The sequence below is a fragment of the Macaca fascicularis genome, chromosome 1 (genome assembly GCF_037993035.2).
Source record: "Macaca fascicularis isolate 582-1 chromosome 1, T2T-MFA8v1.1".
Lineage (NCBI taxonomy): Eukaryota > Metazoa > Chordata > Mammalia > Primates > Cercopithecidae > Macaca > Macaca fascicularis.
Genome location: NC_088375.1, coordinates 114,282,714 through 114,309,819, shown reverse-complemented (window position 1 = coordinate 114,309,819; position 27,106 = coordinate 114,282,714). Strand labels below are relative to the sequence as shown.

The 27,106-nt window shown below is 43.0% G+C and overlaps 2 protein-coding genes across 2 annotated transcripts in view; both read right to left on the bottom strand.

Annotated features, from left to right (window-relative positions):
• The window catches only part of NOTCH2 (notch receptor 2), a 190,372-nt gene extending 179,299 nt beyond the window's left edge, over positions 1–11,073 (bottom strand). Inside the window, exon 1 of the mRNA XM_005542140.4 lies at positions 10,789–11,073. The gene's annotated coding sequence lies outside the window, so the exon portion shown is untranslated. The remainder of the gene's footprint in view (positions 1–10,788) is intronic.
• Positions 1–27,106, bottom strand: part of LOC102127036 (NBPF family member NBPF4) — a 635,890-nt gene that overhangs the window by 262,337 nt on the left and 346,447 nt on the right.

Here is a 27,106-nt window from a genome sequence, read left to right as displayed (position 1 = left end):
CATTGGATTTCTTTGTTGTCTCATTCTCCTCTCTCTCCTCCTTAACCAAGGGCCTCATCCTAGACCTTCTTCTCTCGCCCTCACATGCTCTCAGATGCTCTCATCCTCTCCTATGGAATCAGTTATTACCTAGAGAGACTCATGCCCTCAACTCTCCTGAGTGTGAGACACATAATTTCAACTGCTTTCTCAACATTTTCATTTAAGTATCTCATAAGCATCACAAACTCAACTCAATGTTATTTTTCTGCATTCCATATCAGGACAACGCCATCTGCTTAAACATTCAAGATAAACACTTGGGATCATTTTTGACTCCTCATTTCCCTTCATTCCCCCACCTTCAACTGGTTGCGACTCACCATTCCACCACTGCTGTGTTTATTTCTCCAGTCATTCTCATTTTCTCCATCTCCACTGCCTTGCCTCAGGCCCTTATTAGTTTTCACCTGGACCATTCTCAGTTCTCTGAACCCTCGGACCAGCAACGCCCCACGCAGACTCTGAGTTGCAGTCCCACTCCTCCCTGGAGCTACCTCTCCTCGTCACTGCATCGTCCTTGCTCTCTGACAGGCACATCCAATCATCCTTACTCTTGAATACTGACCTTCAAAACTCTTCTTTCTCTAACTCTTTGTAATAGAATCAAAACTCCTTTCTCAGCATGAATTGCCAGGCCTTTTCACACACAGCCCCTGACTAACTCGTAGCCTCTTCTTCTAGTTTAACAATAACAACAACAGCAAACCACCACATCCCACAGTCCATCCTCTCAGGTATCCTCAAATTTCCCAAACCTGCCAACCTTTCTACCACTTCTCAGGCCCCTGTACCTTTGAGCATTCTATTCTGGTGACCAGCTATGAACCAACCCCTGCCCTTCCCTGATGTTCCTCTATTTGGTATACATGCTTCAGCTTCCAAGGAAACTCTTCCAAGCACAGTTCACTGCTCCTTCTGTTGCATTCCCATAGCATGATGTAAGGGCCTCTATGGACGGTTCATTCAAAGGAGTTCGTCTGAGCCAGGCACTGAGCTAGATTCTAGGGGTACAAAGGTAAAGATGGCCCTTACAAAGATGGCTCTTAAGGGGTTTATCTTCAATTAGTAGAGAAAGACATAAGTGTAAATGGCAAGTACGTTTATGTATTTTAAAACAATCGGCTGGGCATGGTGGCTCATGCCTGTAATCCCAGCACTTTGGGAGGCCGAGGCGAGTGGATCACGAGGTTGGAGATTGAGACCATCCTGGATAACATGGTGAAACCCCTTCTCTACTAAAAATACAAAAAAATTAGCTGGGCGTGGTGGTGGGCGCCTGTAGTCCCAGCTACTTGTGAGGCTGAGGCAGGAGAATGGCGTGAACCCGGGAAGTGGAGCTTGCAGTTAGCCAAGATCACACCACTGCACTCCAGCCTGGGCGACAGAGCAAGATGTCATAAAACAAAATTAAATTAAATTAAATTAAATTAAAATAAAATAGTTACAAAGCACTATAGGTGCTGTAGGAGAAATATGGGCAGGACAAATAAACGAAGAAAGGAGTGGTTAATTCTCCCTGTGGGGTTGGAGGTGGAAGGAGAGAAACCTAAGGAAATCTATTACAAGAGAGAAACCCTCCTAGAGGGTAATGAGAGGAGGTCATTCCAGGCAGAGAACAGCATAGCAAAGACCTGGCAGGATGAAAGAGCCTGCTATATTTAGGGAAAAGCAATTGGTTCTGTATGGCTAGATCCTGAGCATGAGCATAGACCCAGTTAGACAGGAGGCTGGAGAACAAGGGGAAAGCTTTACCTTATAGGCAGCAAGGAGCCACTGCAGGGTTTTACACAAGGATAGATACATTACAATTTGCATTTTCAGAAAGATCATTCTAGCAACAGTGTACAGAGTACAATAAAATATTGAAGGGTCGTCTACATGTAAGTAACTACATGTGTACTTACTGGATTTGATGTCAAGTATTGTGGCTCTCTAATTTCTATCCTCCCAGCGCCTAATACATTTTTTCATCAAACAATAAGAGAGAGGATCTTCAGCCTGACCAACATGATGAAATCCCGTCTCTACTAAAAATACAAAAAAATTAGCTGGCCGTGGTGGCAGTATTCCTGTAGTCCCAGCCACTGAGGAAGCTGAGGCAAGAGAATTGCTTGAACCCAGGAGGCAGAGACTGCAGTGAGCCAAGATTGCGCCACTATACTCCAGCCTGGGCAACAGAGTGAGACTCTGTCTCAAAAGAGAGAGAGAGAGAGAGGATCCATGATGTTGGTGCTGGAACACAGGGGAATGTAGCTCTAGGCCAGGCTGTGCCAGCTTGGTGAAGCATTGGCAAGTCACTCTGTGCTTTTGTTTCTTCATCTATAAAATGGTGGCCTACACGAGATCATCTTTCAGTTCTCTTTTGCTCTAACGTTCTGTAATTGTATAAGGGAGGTTCCTTTTTCTTTCTTTCTTTTTTTTTTTTTTGTTTGCAGTCAATATTTGGTAATGCAAATAAAAGTTTACAGAGGTGGATGTCAAGAGGTAAGTGCACTGGGAAGCACAGGTCGGCCAAAAGGTTACATGAGCCATTTCCTGAAGAGTGGGCAATGACTCTGGTTCAATTATTCACACGGTAAAAGGATGCATTTCTCCTGTTGTGGGAGTACAGAATTGTCTCCTCAAACGTTGACTCCTTTTTAAAGGAAGTAAACAGAACTTGGACTAGTCTTCTTCTTATTATAAGCCTTTAAGTTTTCAAATACATTTTGAAAACATTGGAAGCCTGAGAGATACCCAGCAGTTTTGTCCACCTTAAGTTAGTTCTCTATTTATTAATTCAGCACAGTACACAGAGCTCTACCAGGTTCTCCATGTCCCTTTCATAACTTTTGCCTATCTTCGACTTAGTAAAATATGCTGTGACATTTCTGCTTCATCAGCTGGCCTGATCACCAGAATTTAAAATTCAAGATCTCCAGCAACAGAGCCAATATCTATTGACCACCTCCACAAAAAAACACAGGTTTATTTTAGCCTCCATGCTATTCGATCTTTATCTTGATGATGCTATAGCCCTCAACTTTCTTGATGAAAATCTCTTTTTGCTGATATAATATTACTATCTTTTACCCAGAAGTTTGTTTTCTTAAAGAACAAGTTTTCTCAATGTACTTCATTACCATGAACTGTCTGCATTGATATTGAAATGGAAATATTTAAATTTAATTTGTTAGAGATTTTGTGTTCAACTTTGAAAATTTAATGATGTATTAACCTTTTCCTAAGAAATACTATTTACTGTCTAGTATCAAGCTCAATGATATCAATCTAATTTTGTAATATAATATCTATATTCATAAAACCAAAGAAAATTCTCACTTTGACCACATTTTCTTAATAAGCTATGTCCCTGGGTTTCTTTTTACAGTAAAACATAGCTGCTAAATTTATACCAGGGCATAACTTTCCAGAGTGACTTGTAAACCAGCCACAGTAATTTCAAGATATTTCAACTGAATTTAACCTCCTCTAAAATGTTTAGAGGAGGAAAAGAGACTGTTTATTATTATAATTTGGAGAACAGAAAGAGAAAGATAGTGGTGACCCCACCCACCTCTTATTCTCTCACAGACGTTGTCATGCTCCAGGTGGGGTGGGTGATGATGCCAGTAATCCCCTGGGCTTTGACTTAGCTGAGCGTGGACTCAGTTCTCAGTTGCTTGGCTTGTTCTTGAAGAGTAAGCTGACAGGGTAGATTTGGTTCTCAGCATATCATCTAAACATCTAAACAAGATGTGTAGGGTGTAGTTCCACCTCCAGTGAGGGGCTCAGCCTTCTTACAGAGCACTTTTCTCCACTCTCAGCCTCCTGTGCTTGAGAAACAGCAGCAACTGGGCCTGGCTGGGCAAGCTCTCTGAGGCTGCTATACAAAAAGCACGTATTCTAATAGACTCATTAACCCCCAAACGTATTCAGAGCATCTAATTTTCATGTGTTGAACTACACATGAAATATATTTGGGGATATAAGATTAATATTTCTTAGGAATCAAGAGTCTCCTTGCTAGTTAACTTTAACACAATAGAAAGTTGTTGTTTTTTTTTTTTTTAGAGACGGAGTCTTGCTCTGTCGCCAGACTGGAGTGCAGTGCCCGGATCTGGGGTCACTGCAACCTCTGCCTCCTGGGTTCAAGTGATTCTCCTGCCTCAACCTCCCAAGTAGCTGGGACTACAGGCGCCCGCCACCATGCCCAGCTCATTTTTTTTTTTTGTATATTTCATAGAGACGGGGTTTCACCGGGTTGGCCAGGATGGGCTCGATCTCCTGACCTCGTGATCTGCCCACCTTGGCCTCCCAAAGTGCTGGGATAGCAAATTTTAAGCCAAACACACTATCTGAGATTTACAAAAAGCATAATTTTAGCTCCTCTTTTGTTTCATGAAGTCTAAATAATATTCTCTAGAAGAATTCCCAATATGCAGGCTGATATTTACTGTTGCTTTCTTTATCTTCAAAGAGAGATGATGCCAAAAAAATTGTTTGTAAATATCATGCAAGAAATAATAATGGAAAAGAGAAATGTTGTCACTCCAAACAATTTTTCCCCATCCCACAGAAGTTGGAGAAAATAGCATGAAAAAAGTCACTGAAAGGCTAAAATATCACAAATTAATAAATAATAAGTCTGAGTGCTTTCCCATTCACTTATTTTGCCTGTTCCCCTCCTCGCCGCCCCCGCAAAGTATCAATTGTGAAAAGCTAACCTCATATCAAGCCTGGGAGAAAGAAGAGGGAATTGTGTACTGACTTAAGAAAAGTGGCAGATAAAAATAAAACATGCCTTTTGTTACGTAGGAAGATTTTAATGTATATAAATAAATTTTATGCTTTTATTGAACATTAATTACATTGGTATACCTTGTTGCTTTTGCATACTGACAACTGATACCTGTTAAAAACAAGTTCTTGAGTGAATGGCCCTCCACCATTTATTCTCACAGAAGTAGCTCTACTTCACTTATTTTGGTTCTCAAAAGGCTATTATCCAAACAACTACCTCTTGTGAAAAAGAGAGCAGAAGAAGATGAATTGTTTTTAAAACTAAGCTTGTCACTTTTAGAAACAAACTTAACAAATTTCAGTGTGTAGTAGGTAATCATTCAATAAATGAGTGCCAAACATGTAAACAGGTCTAAATGTTGTCATGATAAACCATTTACTTGGAAGATGCATATGGAGATAACTAAGTCTGTAGTTAGCATGAAACATGTTAAGAAAGATTAACATAAATGACAAGTGAGGCCTCCAGAGTCAGATGGTCTGAGTGTGAATCTTACTGTCATTTACTAGCTGTGAGATCTTGGGCAATATATGTGCCTCAATTTCCTCATCTGTAAAATGGAAACAATAATTCATAGAGTTTTGTAAGATTTGGATGAATTAATACCTGTACAATGATTAGAAAAGTAAAAGTACCTGGCATACAGTAAGCACTTAATAAATGTTAAGATTTAATTACATGGATTGATTCTGCTTTAAAATTCTTTGTAGCAATGAAATGCCCTAAATTTTTCATGGTGTATGGGACTGAGACTGAAATAATACAAACTACAGTTCTGGAAACTTTTTAAAGTGGCTCCTAAAATTACCTTGTCAGCCAGGCACGGTGGCTCACGCCTATAATCCCAGCACTTTGGGAGGCTGAGGCAGGTGGATCACCTTAGGTCAGGAGTTCGAGACCAGCCTGACCAATATGGTGAAACCCCATCTCTAGTAAAAATACAAAAATTAGCTGGGCATGGTGGTGGGCACCTGTAGTCTCAGCTACTCGGGAGGCTGAGACAGGAGAATTGCTTGAACCCAGGAGGCAGAGATTGCAGTGAGCCAAGATTGCACCACTGCACTCCAGCCTGGGGGCCAGAATGAGACCCCCCCCCCTTAAAAAAATAAAATAAAATAAAATAAAATTATCTGTCTTCTGGAATACTTATAATTTACATTAAAGCAGACATTGAAATATTTTCAGCCAGAACCTATACTTGTAACCATATAGCCAAAATTACATTTGTTTAAAAGTGAATTTTCATTTTTGCTCCTCCTCTTTTTCATTCTCCTGTTCCCCCCTCCACCTTTTCTACTGGTGTAACATTTTTTTCAATTAATATAATTTTGACTTCCAGTTATAGTAAAGACACTTGACTGGATACCATACAAGAGGCAACTATACATAACTATATAGTTATATGCTATATATAACTATATATGTGTGTGTGTGTATGTGTTTGCATGTGCATGTATGTATATATTCTAGATTAAATAGGCTATAGAAATCTTAGTATTACATACAGCATTGTTACTAGGGAAAACACATTCCACAATGGCAAATAATTGCATGTTCATTTTTATTCTTCTCAGTAAGACAAGGGCCTGGGGTTACTGATTAGACCAGCTTTGTCTTTAATACCCTTCTAGTAATGAAGAGGAATACTCTTGCCTGAGAGAACAGGGTGGTCTTTCAGGCCTACTTAAGCTGGGTGAGATGGAGCACACACCCCAACCAGGAGGTGTGGAGGTTCACTGCCAGGACGCCCTTATGAGTTAGGTGGTTTACCAAGTGTCATGTCTTAAAGGGTTATGAGTGGGATCATCTCTCCAGATTAGCTGCTGCACTGACTGACCTTAAATCACTCTTGCCATGATTTAAGATCCTTATACTCCACTGTGGCTTCCCCACTGTGATTTATGGTTTGCCAGTGTAAAGTAGTAATCCGAAGTAGTAACAGATCATGTCCTTTCCCCTATTTGCAGCCACTCCTATGGAGTGATTTGAAATACACTTATTTTAGGTGATTGTCAAGCCCAGCAATACAGACACACTAATGCTTTTAGGATTGAAAATCAAAAGCCCTCCCCTGCAAAATGTCCTAACTGTGTATCCAGGAATTACTTAAAACATAAAATAATTAATTTGCTTATCAAATATAAACACCACCAGGTTCAAGATAGAAAATAAACACAGATTTCAGGTAAATTATAAGTATTGTATCAGCCAGGGCCTGCTGTCCCCAACCTGACCTCATTGCCCAAGCTGATGTCTGCCTCTTGCAGATGGCCTTGCCCAATCCCCGTGCCAGTGAGAACCATACTTTGTTCCAATCCAATTCTTTCTCCAGAAGAGAGAAGAGAAATCAGGAAATAGTTTATTATTTCAATTCCCAGCACCTAGCCCAATGTCTGGCACAGTGCCTAGAATATGAAAAGCATTCAGTAAATATTGATTGAATTAACAAATATGCTGTCACCAGGCTGACCCCCCACCGCCTGCCTCATCATAGCCAGTATCCAGAGTGACCTGGGATGGATTTAGCCTCCTGAGTCTTCCCATATGCATTAATCTTCTGTTTCCCTATCTGCCCCTCACATGTGTGGCTGACTATCCTCCCTGGCCCTTCTGATCTGGAGAGTCATCTGCCCTGGTTCTCCCTCTAAAACCCCTCGGAGTACTACAGTGGAGTCTGCAACACCAGTTAATGGGCCGGGGGTGAGAAATGCCAAGGGAGCCAGACCTTCTTACTTAGGTCCTATAATTCTTTTTTTTTTTTTTTTTTTGAGATGGAGTCTCACTCTGTCACCCCAGGCTGGAGTGAAGTGGCATCGAATCTCAGCTCACTGCAACCTCTGCCTCCCAGGTTCAAGTGATTCTCCTGGCTCAGCCTCCCAAGTAGCTGGGACTACAGGCACATGCCACCACACCCGGCTAATGTTTGTATTTTTTATAGATACAATTTTGTATTATTTACAGAGACGGGGTTTCATCACATTGGTCAGGCTGGTCTTGAACTGCCGACCTTAGGTGATCCACCCACGTTGGCCTCCTAAGGCATTGGAATTACAGGCATGAGCCACTGCGCTTGGCCCCTATAATTCTTTTTCCCTAAGCCAAGGTCTTTTTCAAGGGTCTCTTATGTTGCCTAGGAACCGCATCACTAACAACTCTGAGTCCTAATATTGGCAATCCCTGCTTCCCAAAGCTGTGCACTGCTCCCTGGTCTGTTCTTTGAATACTATTGCCAGAATAGTATCGTCTCCATATTATGACTCAAGTTTTACTCTTTTTGTCATAAGGCATTTTACTCTCATGTGTTGCACAGTTATAATCCAAGTATGAAATCCAATTAACATAATTTTATCATAGATGTGTTAGAAGCTACAAGGACTTGGTCTGTTTCTTTCTTAGTTTTCAGTTAGCCAATCTTTCCTGAAAGAAATTGAAGCCACCCTCCTCTTAGAAAAAAATCCTTCTTTCATTTTATTTTCATGGGCTGCTTCTAATAGTACATTGAATTCTGCCTTCCATATTTCTAATCAGCCTTCACAATTTCTTTGTTTTCTATCCCTTTCTCTCTGTTCCTATTTCTGCCATATCAACTAAGGCTTTCCTTAGATCTTGCTTTACCTATAGCAATGCCGCCTACTTGGTCTTCTTACTTACTACACCGGTTTATATTGGCTCTGGTCCTTATTATCTACGGGAGCTGAGGCAGGTTGCTTTCACTCTAATCCTCGGTTTCCTCATCTGTAAAATGGTCATATTAGAGTATGGACCTTGTAAGGGTGGTATAAATGTAAGCAAATATCTTTGGTTCTCCTGGGCTATACATCCAAATGTGATCATGTTAATTAAAAATCTTAACAGTTCTCATCCTTCCCCAAATATTTATGAGAAACTCATGAAATGGATTAACTCAATAAATACTGAGCACTCTGTGTGAGTCAGTGATGTGGGCTCTGGGGGCACAACGATAAACAGACAGGCCTGGACACTGCTTTCTTGGCATTTGCGTTCTAGGATAGGAAAAACGATGATTAAAAAAGAAGAAACAGGCCGGGCGCGGTGGCTCAAGCCTGTAATCCCAGCACTTTGGGAGGCCGAGGCGGGCGGATCACAAGGTCAGGAGATCGAGACCACAGTGAAACCCCGTCTCTACTAAAAAAAATACAAAAAATTAGCCGGGCGCGGTGGCGGGCGCCTGTAGTCCTAGCTACTCAGGAGGCTGAGGCAGGAGAATGGCGTGAACCCAGGAGGCGGAGCTTGCAGTGAGCCGAGATCGCGCCACTGCACTCCAGCCTGGGCAACAGCGTGAGACTCCGTCCCAAAAAAAAAAAAAAAAAAAAAAAAAAAAAAAAAAAAAAAAAAAAGAAGAAACAGAAACCAAAATTACAAAACACGAGATGATGATAAGTGCCATGGAAAGAAAGTTGAGGTAGGCAGAGGGTGAGGAGGCACAGGGGTTGTTCAGTTTTTTTATAGGGTTGTCAGGGAGGGCCTCATTGAGTAGGTGTTTTTGTACAGAGACATTTGGGTGTCATCAGTGGACAGACCTTACCTGTGTTCTTAAGCCAGTGCCGTCATCATGTGTATTGTTATAGTTAGCTTAGCCAGACACCAAGATGCTGGCACTGACAGTGCCACTGTGGGCTAGAAGTCCACAAACTGTGTCAGTGTGGAGCCCTGCACAGCTACCCTAGCCAATAATGCTTTTGAAAAACAGGAAGTAAGAGAATTGACTTTTTCAGCATTAATGCTCAAGATAAAGTGTTATTACTGAATTAACTGAAATCAACTACTATTTCCTTAATGCAACTTGGATAAAAACCTTTCTCTGCAATCACAGCTGGCACTGTGGTGCTGGTTTTATGGGAAATTGAGGGCTGTGATAGCCCCTGTGATGTCTGTCAGCATCCTCTTTCAAAGTGGGAAAAGAAATCTCTCTTCCTTAATATTACACTGAGTTACCATTTACTGGGTGATAGGACCTAGAGCATCAAAGAGTTTCATGGCTCCATGACTCAGAGGCCCTTCTTTGTTTTCTTTTGGGAAGACACATGCAAGGAAGCTGGGTTAGGCCCTTCCCTGTGACAGCCAGACTTACCGTGACCTTCCAGGTCTAAAGCCCAGTCTCACCATTACAAACTCCTTCCTCAACCAACTGTGCTCTCTTCAGGGGCCCCACCATTCCTGCCAGCACTGCCTACCTCTGGAACTCTCTCCAGATATGCCCATGAATGCTGAAAACCCTACTGAGGCAAATATTTCCATTTTGCCCCCAGCAAACTTCTCAGGCCCCTTATAAATCAATGGATGCCAATCATTGCTTAAAGGGAAGAGACATTGTCTTATTCTGCATCACAACCATATCTGTCTGAATTCTGACCCAGCTGGGACATTGCATTGCACAAGAAATAGAAAAATAATTCATGAAGTTCCTGGCATACTTCTTCTGTTTAGTAGGTATTCAAAAAGTGGTAACTATTGTAATTATTTAGGTAGTAGTTTAATGGGCAATTGTAAACATACTGTTTACAATTTTTGTTTTCTCAAAATGTTTCACAAAATCATGTGTTATATAATAAGAAGCAAATTCTTTCAAAACACACACATACACACACACACACACACACCAAACTCTTGACACATAGCTGTTTTCTTCCCCTCCTTTTCATCTAAACTTCTCAGAAAAGTGTCTTGCACTCACTATTTCCACTTCCTCAACTTGCTTCTATCTAGCTTCTGCCCCGATCATTCCTCTAAAAATTGCTCTCCCTGAAGCCACCAGCTGCTTCTGAATGTTCTTCCCTCGGGAGTATGTTGGTGGGTCCGGGAAGGGAAGGCACCCTCAGGTAAATAATAACCCAGAATAGAGTGGATCGAGTAGAAGGGAGAGGACAAGGATACAAGAGGTGAGGCAATGTCATCCAAGTTGAAAGAATGGCGCAGAACCAAAGTTGGATCCAAACACTCACCTTCTCCAAGAGCCAGGCATTCCAGTTAGAAGTCTGTTCACCTGAGCAGAAGAGAGAGTCCAGAACAAGCCAATTCCAAACACGTAATAAACCGAAAAACCAAAGTAGTCCCAGAAGGAAGAGTGCAAGGAGTTGGAAGGCCAAGAGGAATTCCAAATTCAGCAACTAACAGCTGCACTTGGCTGGGCTTTCCTGGGAATATGTGATGAAATGTACAGACCTACAATGTTATCTCTTTCAGAAATGAGAGATGGGCTCCCAGGGCACTCCTGTACTGGATATGTCAACACAGTGCCTGCCACACCCAACTTCCTCTTTGAGATGAAAGTGCCCCACCCACAGCCCCCTGCTTTGAAAAGCAGAGGTAGGTTGTTCTTTACCCAGGGATGGCTCCTGATTGGACCAGTGATTGGTTCTTGACATTAGGGGCTGCCTTTCCAAAAACCAGGGCTTGAATGGAAAAGATAAGTTTCCTCAATCAGATTCTCTGCTTCTGGGATTTGAATTGGGAAACATGGATAGAAAGAAGCAGTTAGCCATGGGAGTTGAAGCTGAAAGGATGGCATACAATGGAGCGGGGTCATGGAGGATTATAGCAAACCAAAACTATGAGGAAGCAGAACAATGTGATAAGAAGGCAGAATTTATGAATAAGCAGCAATTCTGAGGTAGAGAAAATACATGAAAAGTAAACAGAATTTGTTAGTTGGAATAAGACAGCAAGAAGCAAACCTGCAGAGTCGTAAGAAATGAGAAGTGGTGCACCATTGTCATTAAGATCCTATCAACTGGCTCAACTAAAAGCCAGTTTCAGACCACCCAGGTTTACTAAGATTCCTGTGCTCTTCATCGGATCTACCCCAGTTTTCTGGGTTTCCATGCTGGTATTTCTTGGGCTCCTACTATGAGCTAGGCACAATTCTAGGTGTTTGGAATCTATGGGTGAATGAAACAGGAACACACTTAAACCCCTCATAACGTGCAGCAGGGTCTCTGTTTCAAAAGGCCAAGTTAAAATAACTGCTCTTGCCTTCACCATTTCCCATGGTCCAGCTGGTGTCATTATGGTGTCATTATGAGTCTACACCCGCTTTGGCATGCAGTTCATATATATCACCCTGCACTGCTAGGGTGGGTAACTGGAGAATCAGGAAAAGAGGAAAAAAAAAAAAAAACAGAAGTTGGGAGATGGGGCATGAAGGAAGTCAGATGATGTATGATAATGGCAGCAAAGTGGCTGAATGCCCAGGCTTTAGATTAACTTGGGTTCAGATTTTGGCTCTATTACTTATTCATTGTGTGACTTTTTTGGCAGGTCAGTTTTCTAGGCTGTGAACTAGAGATAAAATGGCATTCTCCTCAATGCATTTTTTGAGAATTAAGTGAGAAAATACATGCAGAGCATTTAGCGTAGTACTTGGCCCATAGTAAATGCTTGATAAATGGTAACTATTTTTGCTGATGATATTGTTATCAGCAATCCTCTTGTTTTCCCATTAGCTGGGTAGAATGAATGGGCTGGGGGGAATTAGATGGCATCCTATACTCAAACCTCTCTGAAGGCTGCTGCCAGCCATAACATGGTAGGCTCATTCAAGCTCCTTCTAGTTGGTACATTCCTTCCCGGATACTGTCTAACTGAAGGAGTATCAATAATACCAAGAAGAGGGCCGGGCGTGGTGGCTCACGCCTGTAATCCCAACACTTTGGGAGGCCGAGGCAGGTGGATCACGAGGTCAGGAGATCAAGACCATCCTGGCTAGCACAGTGAAACTCCGTCTCTACTAAAAATACAAAAAATTAGCCAGGCGTGGTGGCAGGCGCCTGTAGTCCCAGCTACTCAGGAGGCTGAGGCAGGAGAATGGCGTGAACCCGGGAGGCGGAGCTTGCAGTGAGCCAAGATCACGCCACTGCACTCCAGCCCGGGCCAAAGTGCAAGACTCTATCTCAAAAATAAATAAAATAATAATAATAATAATAATAATACCAAGAAGAGGTGTAAAAAAAACCAGTAAGGATAAAAACTGTTGTATGCAAAAAAGCAGTTCTGGAGGGCAGGAAATAATAATTCGTGAAAGCAAAGTGTGCAGCAGTGATATTAGCCAGAGCAGTCAGTTGTGTGAGGGAGGCAAAAAAGCACATGTGTTTCTTAAGCACTACTTTTGTCACCTGTCTAGGGGTGGTGGATATGTGGATGTAGACCTGATAGGCCCAAACTGAGGCATAGCTGAGGGCTGTGTTTGGACAGCAGTGCTTTAAGAGATCATGAAAGTAGAAGCCCTCTTTTACCCATCAGGGTATAAATGACTGGCGTGAGTGGAGGAGCAACACAGGGAGGGAAGAGGGCAGAGTCAGGGAAGAGGTCAAGAGGGGTAGGCAGACCTCTCAGTGACTTGGGAGGCTGAGGTGGGAGGATCACCTGAGTCCATGAGTTTGAGTTCAGCCTGGGCAACATAGCAAGACCCTATCTCTAAAACAATCAATCAATCAATCAATCCAGGAAGCATTGGCAGACAACAAATAGAAGTCCCAAAACTAGAGTTTCAGATGTGAGTGTGGATCAGAAAGAGTCACTGCTGCTCTTGAGGAATCCTGAGTTATCTTTGCTTTGGGTCCAGGTGCTTTTGTGGTAGTGTACCAGACCATGTCACCTCAGGGAGGGCTAGTGGCTGCACTGAGGCTGCATTCTGGCCTTGCCAGCAGGGATGAGTACTACCTTACTCCTATAAAGACCTTCGAGGCATTTAACATCAATCCAAATTGCCCCCAAGAGGCCTTGTGTCAGGATTAAGACCATGCATAAATGTCTGAAATACATCATTTGAGCAGAATAATTGTGAAATACTCAAGCCATGGTCTTCCAGAGCGAGTCTCTCTGTTACCCCTTGTACTCAGGCTTTCAAGATAGAGCATCTCTCTGGTCTGTGATTCTGAGTGCTGGGCACACAGCTGATGGAGCACCCAAGCACAGATAAGGTGAGCTGCCCTGCATAGCATGAGCTGAGCTTTCAGGCTATGGCAGACTGAAGTCCCTATCGTACATTGGACTCTCTAGGGCTTGAAAATATGCTTGACCTCAGTCCTTTCCCCTTTCCAAGCAGGGATAATGAAGTGTGGCATAAAGCTTCTCTGGGTCAGGGTTGCCCACTCCACAGTATTGGCAGCACCAGTCTCAACAGTGTGATGCTGAACCAAGCTAGGTTGCAGCTGTGTAGAGCTGGCATGCAGGAGCAGAGGACACACTGTGCCGCTGAGTTGCTTGCATTCATTTTTATTTCTTAGTAACTTTTTTACCTGTATGGCTTTATAGGAGCTACTTTATCACTCCATGTTTCCGTTTCCTCATCTGCAAAACAGCAATCATAATAATAGCATATACCTCATAGGGTCATCATGAGTATTAAATTAGTTAATACAGGCAAGCCCTTTCAACGGGGCCTGGCACATCGTCAGTGCTTGCTCGTGTTGTCCTGGAGCAGAGGTGCAGCGAGTCTTGACTTGCCAAACATAGTGTCAACCTCAGCACATCAGGCAAACTTCCTTCTCTATTTTAGGAGGTCATTACTAGTGCAGTTGCACAGAAAAAGACAAAATGGTGTTAGACATCTCTTGAAATGTCTAGGTAACCTCAGTGACAAGGGTGTCTCTCACTCCAGAATCACAGATAACTGGCTACACTGAACTTGGTTCAGAAATGTCACACATTTCTGTGCTATTTTGAAGGTGCTAATGTTTCAGGTAACTCAGAACTGCTGGGACTAGAGTATCATGTGACGCATAGCTGGTCAGGTTGTATGTGGATGTTTCAGGGTATATTAGGATGTTTTCCAAGAAGAGCAAAAAGCATCCCCTAGAAAGTCCTGCAGGACTTTCAAACTGTTGTATGCAAAAAAGCAGTTCTGGAGGGCAGGAAATAATAATTCGTGAAAGCAAAGTGTATAGCAGTGATATTAGCCAGAGCAGTCAGTTGTGTCAGGGAGGCAAAAAAGCACATGTGTTTCTTAAGCACTACTTTTGTCACCTGTCTAGGGGTGGTGGATATGTGGATGTAGACCTGATAGGCCCAAACTGAGGCATAGCTGAGGGCTGCGGTTGGAAAGCAGTGCTTTGACAGACCATGAAAGTGGAAGCCCTCATGCTGCTGCCAGAGGTCAAGAGGCATTGTGTTCTCTGTAAACTCTTTGTCATCCAAATGCAACAATGGAAGGCAGACAAGGTTCTAGGCACTCAGAAGATCTAATTTTATGGTCCTTCTGAGCTGGCCCAGGAGAATGAGGGAAGCAGACAGTATTAGGATCCCAGTAATCTTAGCAGAGGCCCAGTCATCTGCTTTTCTTCCTCACAAAGTGCTCCACTGCCTTATTGGGAGAGATAGGGCCCCAGTGGATTTCAAGGCCTATGAATTCCTACCAAGTCTTAAGTTATGGGTGCTGTGGTGGCCACAGGGATGCCAGATAAAATTCAGAACACCAGTTAAATTTGAATTTCCAATAAATGATGAATAATGTCTTGATATAAATATATCCCAAATATTGTGTAGCATATACTTATACCAAATATGTATTTGTTATCTGAAGTTCAAGTTTAACTGGGTATCCTGTATTTTCACCTTCTAAGTCTGGTAACCCTCACTGAGGGGTATAGTCAGGGAAGGCTGATGGATGGTGCAACCTCCAACTAAACAAAAATAATAGAATCGCTACAGGATTCTGGTGCCCTCACATCAGAGGTGACTCTCCTTGCAGGACTTTCGAGGGGATGCTTTTTGCTCTTCTCCATGATACTGGCTCATTCGGTTCAGCTCTCTGAGAGTGAGGCAGGTCTGGATACTTACCCACTCTAATGCTGTAGTTGGCTACTCTACAGATTTCAAGGACTCTTGCTGATCAGTCAGAGCTGTGAGAAAGTCCCAGTGGTGCCCACACAGTGTGGCCTTCCAGACTATAGCCAGGCCACTGTCCAGAAGACATGAGAAGTCCCATTTACATAAGTATCCTCTTGCCCCCAGATATAAGCCTTGTATCTCCATAAACTACTGGAGCTGGGACAAAAAATAACATGGCAACTGAGAAGGCTCACCTGAAGACAGAGAGCTTGCTCTGGTAACAGGCAGTGCAAGACTTGGCAAGTCTGACCAGCAACCTGTGATCTCAAAGGCAGCAGCCCTGTTGTCAGACATTTGCTACATCTACAGAACAGATACAGCAGCCTCCAGCTGAGACCACAACTCATTTCCCTTATGGAGGCTGAGTTTCAGAGAATCAGCTGGAGATACAGTCCTGTGGATTGAGGGCCAGTGCCCAACCTCACTGACTGTAGGTGGGAGTGGGTAGTAACCAAGAGTAAGGATGTGGTGTAAGGCTGGATTTCCTAAGCTGAGAGAACAGTCCAGAACCTCAGAGAAGTGTACATAGGTAGAGTCTGAAAGCCAGGTCACTAAGACTCAGAAACAAAGATCTACCCAGGCAGGTAAAAAAGTCAAGGCAGTCTTGAGAAACAATGTTCAGAGAGTGAACCAGCAACAGGTTGATGTGTCCGAAGTCAGTGTGTGACTAGCCACCGTGTTTTTTTTATTATTATTATTCCTGGGTTGTGGGTGGGGAATAGGCTGGTTACAGATGCTTCCCTGAGGTTAGAGATGCTTTCAGGGAGCAGACCTAACTCTCACCACCAAGGAACATTTCTGAGGTCTGCTCTTCAACTACCCTGTCATCCCTGACTCTGTTAGACCCTCCCTTTCGTTGTCACTCTGCACACTTGGCTTCTGAGACTGTGCTCTTCAGGTCTCCCCCTAGCTGCTCCTTCTCTGTCTTCTTCAAGGACTCTTCTTCTTCCTGCTCCTTAAGTGTTCATATTCCTTAGGGTCCTGCCCTTGGCCCACTGCTCTTCTCTTTTCTTTCTATCTTTGGTTCCTGGATGTTCTCATTTGCCATCATGGGTCTAACTGAGACTACAACCAGCTAAAATGTCCATTGCACAGATTAAACACTTGCATCTTTTTTGCAACTTCCTAGCTGTGAGACCTAGGCCAAATTATATCATCTTTTAAGCTTCCCTCCTTTTTTTTGAGACGGAATCTCGCTCTGTCGCCCAGGCTGGAGTGCCGTGGCACAGTCTTGGCTCACTGCAAGCCCTGCCTTCTAGGTTCACACCATTCTCCTGCCTCAGCCTCCCAAGTAGCTGGGACTACTGGCGCCCGCCACCACGCCTGGCTAATTTTTTGTATTTTTAGTAGAGACGGGGTTTCACTGTGTTAGCCAGGATGGTCTCCATCTCCTGACCTTGTGATCCGCCCGCCTCGGCCTCCCAAAGTGCTGGGATTACAGATGTGAGCCACCATGCCTGGCCCTAAGCTTCCCTCTTTTAAACTCATCAGCCAAATGAGTATAAATAACATCTACTATATATATATATATATATATATACCCAGCTTATATGGTTACATGAAAATTAAATAATAAAACATATGCAAATTGCATGAACATTCTTAGCACAGTGCCTGACACATAGTAAATACTCAATAAATGCAACCCTAATAGTGATTATTATTATTTACATGGTCTTGCAACTCAGAGCTTTGTTTCCAGCTTAGTACTCTCTCAGGAGCCACACTCGTATATCCAGCTGTCCACTGTATATTTCTACACAGATGTTCCAAAGACATCTTATATTCGTTGCGTCAAAAATGAAACTTGTTTTGTCTCCTTCTAAACCTTCTTTTCTTCTCTCTTCTGTACCTCGCTTGTTGATGCTATCATTTATCAGTCACCCGACCTGGAATCTTAGAAATTATTTTTCATTTCTGTCTTTTCCTTGGCATTGCCACCCAATTCTACTCCTTATCAAATTAACCATTAGAATCTGACAATTTTACTTCTTTGACTTTTTCACTTTTTATTCGCTCCCCATTTCTTGATAAAAACATCTTTAAAAAGCAATGATTCAAGGCTAAGTCCCTGGCTCTTAGGAAGTTAGTGACTTTGATGGCAAAAACAGACTCTTATAGCAGATTATCGTATTGTTTAAAATATTTGCTGCCCCTGCCTATGGGGCCTATGGAAGGAATTTGGCCACGGACTTGCATTGGCCAATGGAATGCAAACATATGTGATATATGCTGAGCAGAAACTATAAGAGCCATCATGTGGTTTCATCTTTCTCATTTCCCTTGCTATGATGCAACCATATCCCAAATAGGGCCAGCTCCTTCAGTCTAGATTAAGAATGCAAAAGACATGAAGTAGATCAGTGGCCAATTTGTGGTGTATATGTAACATCAACAAATACAAATCTATTTTGTTATTAGGATATGGAGATTATCCATTACTGTATCACAACCCAGATAAAACTGACAGATACAACTCCTTTGAGGATTATAAACAGTCTTTGAAGCTAATGCATGATGATATGAAAATCAGTGAGTCTTGATGATGTGACACACAGTATTTTCTAACAAAGTAAGAAAGCTCAGTGTGCTGCCAGGCATCACAGATGCGCCACACATGCATCGGGTACCAAGGGTGTTCTGTTGGTCAAAGTTCTGTTTGACAAAATAAAACTTTTATCATTTTGAAAATGTCAGCAGCTATAGGAGTTTTCAAAAGGGGCCAACAAAATTAAACTTTAAAAATCTCTTTGGTGTGTACATAACACACAAAACAAGAGCTGACTGCACTGAAAGATACCAGGGATTCATAGAGTTGCATGCTGAAAGGAAATGGCATTGCTGTGAGTTTATTTATGACCTACTTCAACATGTTGGAAGAAATGTCAGCAATTTGGAGGTTGGTAACATAATTTAACAGCAAAACAGCTTCAATTTTCTAACTCTACCACAAGCCCCAAATCAGCCTGACCATTTCTAGGGCACACATCTGTTTTGCTTGGTAACAATAGCAGCAGCGACAATAAGTAATGACAAATGATCGCATATAAGGAACCATGTTAATGTATCACTAGATATTAAACAGGGCATTACTTTACTGGTATATGTGTCCAATTTGAATGAACAAATTGGTATATGTGTCAAATTTGGATCCATCAGGGCACTTCAAAACTTAACTAATCTTGACTCAACTCTAAATACTCAGTTTTAAAGTAGTTTCTAAACTTCAACATATTGACATTTTGGGCCAGATAATCCTTTTTTGAGGAACTCTTTCTGTGCAGGAAGTTTAGCAGTATCCCTGGCCTGACCCCTCAGATGCCAGTAGCACCCCACAGTTGTGACAACCAAAAATGTCTCCAGACATTGCCAAATGTCCCCTGGGTGACTTCGTGCTGTACAGCAATGAATCTAGTGGGAAGAAATTAGAAACCAGTACATACTACATAGAAAATATTTTTGAGTAGACAGGACTTTTGACTTATCTAATTAAGTTAGCCGATCACTTTGCTTGTAATTCATACCAACCCTTCCCCAATTCTTAGTAATAGCTACGGATTGAGTGCCGATTGTGGACAGTAAACATAATTTGCATACTCAATATAGCATGGAGATTAAGCACACCGCTCTGTAGCCTGGGTTGCAATCCTGGTTCTGCCATCTGCTTGCTGTATAACCTGGGGTATGTTTCTTTACCTCTCTTCCGTTGTTTCTTTAACTGTACAATGAAATAATGATAGCATGCATGAAATCACACAGACATGTTGTGAGAATTCAATGAACATAAGGTGCTTAGAACTGAGCTTAGAGTATGGATAACAGGGAATAGATGTTTGTTGGTATTCTTAAACCTTACAACCGTTCACGTTAGGCAGTATTATCTGCATTTCATACATGTGGAAGCAAATATTCAGGGAAATCGAGTCCCAAATACACAACTGCTAAATCATTTGGTTAACAAGAAGAGGAATCAGATTCAAACTCTAAAACTGCTGTGTTTCTCACAACACGGCAGGCTTGGGTGGAAAACACGTTAAACCTGGGAGAAAGAGTCCTCTTTTAGGGATAAAAATTGGGATTGTTCAGTTGGTTTGGGGTGTTTGCATGGGGTAGCGCAAAGCCCCCGTGAACATGACTTTTACTACTAACTAGCTGTGTGAATTTGGCAAGCGTCTTGAACATCCTGGGGCTGTTTACTCATCTGCAAAATGGACACAAAAAACACCTGCTCTGCGATCTTCACGGGTGGTGGTCAGAGTCATGTGAAAAGATGCAGGCAGTAGAGCGCTGTAAAACTCTAAAGTGCTCAGCAAATATAAGGTAGGCCGGGTGCTGTGGCTCACACCTGCAATCCCAGCACTTTGTGAAGCCGAGGCAGGCAGATCACTTGAGGTCAGGAGTTCCAGATCAGCCAGGCCAACATGGTAAAACCCTATTTCCACTAAAAATAAAAAAATTAGCCAGACGTGGTGGTGCATGCCTGTAATCCCTACTCAGGAGGCTGAGGCAGGAGAATGGCTTGAACCCAGGAGGCAGAGGTTGCAGTGAGCAGAGTTTGCACCACTGCACTCCAGCCTGGGCGACAGAGTGAAACTCCATCTCAAAAAAAAAAAAAAAAAAAAAAAAAAAGTAAGGTGGAAATATAAGGCTGGGCTGTTGGGTAGTGATGTCTAAGATCTTTCAATCTCTTGGTCATGTCTTGTTTCTCCTGCAAAAGCATGTTTTTCTGGGGCCCCATGTTGCCATCCCGGCCTCAGGGGCAGCTGGCCTTGCTGGGGAGGCATCATGTGCAAGCAGGCAGGGATGAGGGCTTCTCCCCTGGTTCCAGGGTGGGCAGACTGGGAGGTAACCCCAACAGGGATGTGGCAGCTGCTGCTTATCTGTAGTTAGTCAACGGCCCAGACAGATGAGGTGTCCGTGGTGACCTTCCTGCCTCAGTGAGTGTGGGAACTCGGGGCTTCCCAGGGCGAAGGAGTGGGAACATAAACAAAATGGGTCCTGCCGGAGCTCGGGCATCACATCCTCCCTCGGCCCTGCCCGAACCTCGGAGGAGGCGCCCAGGAGGTCATCCAGGCACCTCTGCCCAGGGCCGTGCAGGGGAGACGGCCAGGGCTCCAGGATCGGCCTCGGTCACTGTCGGCGCCCCGCATGATTCTCACTCCCCCAAAGGTGGGTGCTTCCTGCCAAAAGTCCCACCACCGGCACCCTTTGTTGTCAGAGGGCAGAGTCAGAAATATGTCATCCTGGTGGAAACTCTCCCTCCCTCTTACCTTGGCAGGTTTATCCCTGGATTCCGTGGACTGCTGCAGGGGTTCGTCTCCTGGAGAGAGCAGGGCCCCTGCATCTCTTTCTGACAAAAGATGGCAGACATAAACAAGAGGAAGTTTTAAAGAAAGAGAAATGGCTAATTCTCAGCAAACTTTCATATGTCTTCGGAAGGCTTGGCATCCACGGCTCCTTCAGGATGAACACCTGTGTCTGCTATGCTTTGCATCAAGTGACTTCTCCACGCCTTTCTTGTGTCTTTTTTCCTCAGCTCCTTTCCATTGCCTCCTTTATGTTTTCTCACTGCCTAGCTCTTCCCAATAGCACCACCCCGAGTGGTTCTAGGGCAAAATAGTAAAGCATTCTATGTTTGTTTTCATGACTTCCCACCCTTTTTTCAGTCTCATTCCTTTCCATCGTTATGGTGGCCAGCAGCTGCTCTGCACTTGAGAAACATGCCAGACACTGCTGCTAGGGAGACATCAGCCGGCAAGCAAGGGAAAGCTGCAGACTTCTCAGTGCTGACGTCCTAGCTGGGAAGACGAATATTGGACAACTATTCTCTAAAGGAGGCATTCAGAGTGCTGTGAGTGCCTGTCAGTAGATGCAGACAGGGGCTCATGGAGAGCCTTCTGGAAGAAGAGATGTTTGGGTTGAGCCTGGAAGCGTGAGTGTTACTTGGGTGAAGTGTTGGGAGGAGAGGTGAAGACAGAGAAGAAGACAGGGGAGAAGGAACACATTCTATGTGAAGGTGCTGAGGGAAGATAGAACATTTGAGGAACCAAAAATGAATGGTACAGCTGCCTGTGGTACATAGCCTGGGCCTCACCCTCCCCCCTGAGCACTTGACAATGCACATAAGGTCCCTAAACACTTCTGCCTACTCACCCACCATAAAACCTGTCATGTCTGCTCTGCCTTTAAGGCTCTGTTTTTTCGCCTTCCATAATTGCAATCTCAACTGATAGTTTCCTAAGACAGATTTGGGGTCTGGAAACAGACTTTTAGCTGAATTCTACTACTTCACTGTGCGACCTTGAGGAAGTGACTTAGCTTCCCTGAACTAAGGTATGTCATCAGTAATATGGGCTAATAACTGTGCTAATAGTAGCATTTCATGATTGTTTACAGTGTCAGCTTCCAGTGCTAAGCACTTTTGCCTTTTATTGTATGATTCTCACAAACCTCATAAGGTAGGTAATGCTTTTATCCCTTCCTCCCTTCTCAAAGGATTCTTAGGAAGCCAGGTGTGACACTAATTATAGATGTACTTTGTAACCATTAAGGGTTAATGCAAAAAACGAAATATTAGCATGATGTTCAATAATATTACCATGATGTTCAACAAGTACATATTTAATGAATAACTGCATTTGTTGAATGCCATGACAGTTGTGGGCTGTAATTAAATGAGTCTCAAAATCTTTTTTTTTTTTTTTTTGAGACAGAGTCTCGCTCTGTCCCCCAGGCTGGAGTGCAGTGGCGCGATCTTGGCTCACTGCAAGCTCCACCTCCTGGGTTCATGCCATTCTCCGGCCTCAGCCTCCTGAGTAGCTGGGACTACAGGCGCCTGCCACCGCGCCCCGCTAATTTTTTGTATTTTTAGTAGAGACGGGGTTTCACCGTGGTTTCGATCTCCTGACTTTGTGATCCGCCCGCCTTGGCCTCCCAAAGTGCTAGGATTACAGGCGTGAGCCACCGTGCCCGGTCTCAAAATCTTTTGTGTCTGTCTCCTGAACAAACCAAACAAAAAGCAACAGAAGGAATGAAAAACATTGTCATCACCAATTTGCTAATTGTATGCCATGCCAGACCACAGAAGAGAGAATTCCACAGATGTGACCCTGAGCCTCCAAAGTTTACAGTCTGATGACCACCACTACCTGGAATGCAGATACAGATAACAGAGTGAAAGCTCAGTATCAGTTGATGAAGAGACACTGGGTTGTATCAAGCTCATTTCCTACCAAGGGTAAGGATCTTTCAGGAGACCAAGTGAGCAGGAAAAAATTCATAAACTTGTATTAAAATTCAAGGTGGGGGCTGAAGCCAGAAGGTTCTAAGTCTGTTGGTATTCTCCTTAGTTCGTTTCTCTTTGCTTTCTATCAGTTTATCACAGCGTTTTTTTCACCTAACCCCAATTCTGGGGAATTATTTATACATGATATATGCACTGTCATAATAATGACATGTTCTTAAATTGTCAATTTCTGAAACCGCATGTGTGTATCACAAACTAATATGAATGTGTGTGTGTGCATACATGCATATTTATGTGTGTGTGTGACAGGCTTCCTACACTTACACTCCCCTACTTGAAGAGAAGTGGTGCCGGCTCCCCCTGAAATCAGCCAGTGTGGGAGGAGTACTGACACCAAAAACAAAGGAAATGAAATAGGATAACTGTGGTTTGAGGCTCACAGATCAGATGAGAGGCAATGAATGAGAAAGTCAATGAGCTGAAAATGACAAGTACAGGCACCTCCTAGGGATCATGCCTCTAACAAATGACTGTATTGAACATTTGTTTAAACTCCTGTAAAGTACTTTGAAGTTTAACATCCTTTCCCTCCCTCACAATATTAAGTAGTATAGCTTGGAGGTTGAAAGCAGATTCTGGATTCAAATCCAGATTCTGTCAGATTCTGCCACTTACCAGCTAAATGACGTTGGACAAGTCACAATATCCCTAAACCCTTATTTCTTTACTTGTAATGTGGGGAGTACAATCTGCCCCATGAAGCTCTTAAAAGGATAAAGAAAAATAAAATGTGACAAACGTTTTGCATTCAATGTATAGCAAATGACTACTTGATGGTGTTTTATAGGTGACAAAATAGATGCCCAGAGAAGTTAACCTCCTCTCTTGGGTCCCCCCGAGTGTTAACAGCAGTGCAGGGAAGCAGTCAAGCATCCTGTCTCTGGCCCATGGTTCTTTTATCCATGTGGAGCACCAGTCCCACACAGAAATCGTGTTTAGGCTACAAGTGATTTTTCATATATATCTTCTTTAATTTGCATCTGTCTGCCAAATCCACATATTAGCAAGCTCAAAACTCCAATGGAAAGGTGTATATAGGATCTTCTGGAAAATTAGATCTGGGATGATCCCAGGAGACCCAAAGAACTATGTGTGAGAAAAAACACAATACCCTGTCACACCCCCTTCAATTGTGGGCAAGTAGATTATTTACTTTGTGGGTTGATGTAACACAATTTTTAATCCCATGTTGGCTACGCTCCGCCACTTCCCCCACCATTAGTGGGTGTGTGCTCAGGCAGTGTAAACTCAGGAAGGTAATGCAAAACCAGGAAAGTAAATCTGATTCTTATACCTCTCACCCCGCATCAGCCTACTTCTGTCTTTTTACTTCATTCTCTTCAGCTTTAAAAAACCAGAGGTAAATGTATTTTCAGTTGTCTTTGGCACAGCCCTATTTTGGAAATCATAGACAGCCAGCTGGACCAGGAGTCAGGAAGCCAGAGGCTTTCATCTGGGTCTGACATTGGTTAACTGTGGGCCTTCAGGAAAGTTAGATCAGTCCTCCAGGCTTTTGTTCCTTTTCTGTAAAAGGAAAAGAAGACTACAGTATTTATGAAGTGCTCACTGTGCGCCATGTGACTTCCATTTTGTTACTTTATTTAATCCGTAAGAGAAAGAACTCTACTAGCTAGGAATATAGATCTGTACCAGGCAAATTTTAAAATGCAGGAGCAGGCCGGGCGCGGTGGTTCACGCCTGTAATCTCAGCACTTTGGGAGGCCAAGGTAGGCGGATCACGAGGTCAGGAAATCAAGACCACCCTGGCTAACACATTGAAACCCCGTCTCTACTAAAAATACAAAAAATTAGCCGGGCGTGGTGGCAGGCGCCTGTAGTCCCAGCTGCTCGAGAGGCTGAGGCAGGAGAATGGCGTGAACCCAGGAGGCAGAGTTTGCAGTGAGCTGAGATCGTGCCACTGCACACCAGCCTGGGTGACAGAGCGAGACTCTGTCTCGGAAAAACAAAAAAACATGCAGGAGCAGAGAGGCCAAGTTGCCCAAGGCCACAGAGGTGGCAAAGAGGAAGCTGAGGTGGAATTTGAACCTAGGACCATCTGATTCCAAATTTTTATGCTTAAATGAGTTATCCAGTACAATCTATAATTTTCTTTTCTGTTCTAATATTATGCTGTTATGTGAGCACCATTAATCAATATTTAGTTGGCTTAGTTTATTACAGTGAGTCATTCTTCCATGCCTTGGGTTCTTACTCTATATAGGCAGAAGCTCTGAGTAAACTTACTACATTCCTTATTTAGTCAGCTAATACATTAATTGTACACTCTGATATTGTAAGTAGTAGTTTTATTGCCATTAGTGAAAATTAGTGAGCCACCAGGTGTGGTGGCTTACACCTGTAATCCCAGAACTTTGCAAGGCTGAGACAGGAGGATCACTTGAGCCAAGAGTTCGAGACCATCCTGGGCAACATGGTAAGACCCCATCCCTACAGAAAAATGTGGTGGTGGACACTTGTAGTCCCAGCTACTTGGGAGGCTGAGGTGGGAGAATCACTTGAGCCCAGTAGACTGAGGTTGCAGTGAGCCGAGATCCATGCCACTGCACTCTGGCCTGAGTGACAGTGCCAGACCCTGCCTTAAAATATATATACACACACACACACACATACATACACACCTACATACATACATAAAGTAATGCTGCCTTCATCTGATATGCTTCTTCCAAAAAGAAAAAAACTTTTCTTGGAAACTCTTCCCCTATCCTTCTTTGGAAACTTTATATAATTGATTTTACCTTCCATTATTTAGATTGTTTATTGACAAACCAAAGTTATTTGATGTGTATGTCTAACCCATATAGAATCAGGGCATAATATGAAGGGTATTTGGTTCCTGAAAGGGTGTTTGCACAAGAATATTGGACATGAGGCTACCAGCTACTCAGCATTGCAGTGGAGATTTGTCCTTTTATTCTCAGGTGCCTCTCAAGTTGGACTCACATAAGAACTAAATATGTCTCAGCTATAAATTGACTACATAATGGCTGGAAGAGGAGTGCATTGGCGTGCACCCCACTCGGTGGAGGAGAGACAGGAATACTTAATATTTTTTCTGTAGTCGACCAGGTATATCATTGAGCCTAGTTCTTCACATTGTAGTTATATTCTCTAAAAGTAAATACGATGCTTATTTTAGTTGCTATTGCATCCTTAGGCTAGTCCAGTGCCTAAGGAGCACATGGTAGGTGCTCAATAAATATGTGTTAAATAAATGAACAGGACAAGACAAACCAATAGGGAAGATAATTAGGAGCACCTGGACCTGGGTTAAATGTCGGTTAGCAATTTCAATCTGCCTAAATCTTGTGATATGAGCTCCTTGAGAGCAATGACTTTTTTACTCATCTATGTATTCCCTAGGATTTAGCCTTCATAATAGGGGCCCGAAAATTTCCATGGGATTAAATCATCTTATAGTAAAGTTATTTTAGAAGATAATATAGTGGAGGGATGAAAGAAAAGTCAAGTGATTTGAAAGTGATAATGATAAGGACGATAACAACAATCACACAATCATACAAGGTAACAGTGGAAGACAAGAGTGCTCTTGGAAAGGAGTGACGCTGTTGCTGGTGAAACTGCATCAGAAGTTGTCCAGGTAGGGGTTGTGATTCCTCTTTCTGCTGCTTTCATGAGCGCCAAAAGTAGAGTCAATTTATATTGATACTGTAGAGAAAGTGATTCCCTAACATTCTTCTCACTTTTGCCCTCATCATCCCCTAATAGGCCTAAGTCCAAAATACCATAGCTCTCATTGATCAGTTATTGATTTTTCCCTCTGTTCTCATAGAGAGTCACTTCCTGGGTACATGAGACCTAAGATGAATTCCAGTATCTTCCCTTCCTGGACCCTGTACTGCATCCCTCCTTCTCTCCAATGACCATGTCTCCCCAAAGGGTGGAAGGCATTTTCACAGCACCCAGGACTCCTGTCCCTGCCCCATACTCTCTTAAAGACAGCCATGCTCAGTGATCCAAAGCTGATTTTCTGTTATATACTGTGATGCCATAACCGATTATTTCTTCTATTAAAGAAGATAAAGCTATATGTTTTAATTTTAGTGAAACATCCCCTGTGGTTAAGAGGACATCCTGTTATATAA